Genomic DNA, 1,514 nt, shown 5'->3' on the forward strand with positions numbered 1-1,514 from the left:
GTCACTGCAGCTCAACAGTGAGAAATGTTCACCACAGTTTCTGTGGGTCCACGGTGACGTCTTCAAAAGTCTTGTTTTGTTTTACTGAAAGTTGTAAAGTTTATAAAGAAATCTCAAATTCTGATTTGGGGCCAGAAGAGAATCTGCAGCCTGAGAAGCTCTGGCTTTCTTTTCAGTTCAGTGACTGCACTGATGGATTGTCAGAAGAGCTGCTGATTAATCAGCTGATCAACTAATCGACTATTTCAGTTCTAGAACTGTCAGTTACTGTAAAAGCAGTGCAGTAATTGAAATGTAGGGAAGCAGGGCTATGAAGCAGAAAGATTTGTACCGCCACACTGTACTGAGTTCCACTCCACCACTGCAGAGATGCACAGTGAGACCTTCACCCCCCACCACGTTTACATCAGTGGTGTCTGGTGAAAACTGCACACCTCCAACATGCTGACTCTTCAGAAAATAACACCTGAGTTCTTTCAACTGTTTCATAAGAACAAGGGTGGGTGATTTTTTTTCGGAGCACAGAACTCACCCAGACTGGAGGAAGGAGGTTTTCATGCTGAAACATCTTCAGATTGTTACAGGCCTCCTGTCTGAAGGAAGAGGTTAGTCTAAAAATCCTCAATTTACCCGTTTGATTTCTTTCAACAGGCGAAATCAAGAGGGATCCTGCTTTTCTGGACTCCCACAAACAAAACTGCGAGTACTACGTTGAAACAGATGTATGAACACGACAGGGACAGTAAAGAGCTTATTTTCTGACAGGTGGAAGTTCAGACCTTTCAGACATGTTTTGCAGCACGTTTGCACAGATGATGGTCGGGTGGAAGGATCCGGCATTTGGGCTGAAGGCTGCAGGACAATACAACTCCTCGTGTTCAGGTGCCTCTGCTGCCAGAAGTGAAGGATGAAGGGAGGAGGCGCGGCTTGGTTTAGCAAGCTTCCATGCTGTTGGAGGTTTCTAGTATGATGCCAGAGGAAGTTGTCGAATCAGGCACACAATCAATAAGGTCACTCCCTATCGCCCAGCGAGTGAACAGCGCAACATCAGAGGATGTTTAGAAGTCACCGGCCGAGGATCCAGGGTGGGCTTTTACCTTTGTTCTGCACGACATTTGTCGTTCAATGGAAATCAATAAATAGCATATCTAATGTAGCAAAAGAGAACGGTCTCAGGTTTTTGGTAACACTGTATTTTACTGGCGGCATCACTTCCAATAATCTAGGATGTTTCCTAGAATATAATTTTGTGTAACAACGTTCTGAGACAGTACAGAACTGTTCTGTTTAAACCAACTTATAAGAGGTATTTGTTTATTACTCATTCATTTGTCTACATGCGAGTATCAAATTAAATCTATTCTTTATACAGGTACTTGCATGTAGACAAGTGTCCACCTATCGTACTGGACACTCACATACACACCAACTGCATCCACTGCTTTGAATGAGCAGAGATGAACTTGTGTGCAGCCCAGGGGGAGGAAAAACAAGCCAATCATGTCATATACTGT

Source organism: Monopterus albus, unplaced genomic scaffold (assembly GCF_001952655.1).
Source record: "Monopterus albus unplaced genomic scaffold, M_albus_1.0 scaffold67.1, whole genome shotgun sequence".
Classification (NCBI taxonomy): Eukaryota; Metazoa; Chordata; class Actinopteri; order Synbranchiformes; family Synbranchidae; genus Monopterus; species Monopterus albus.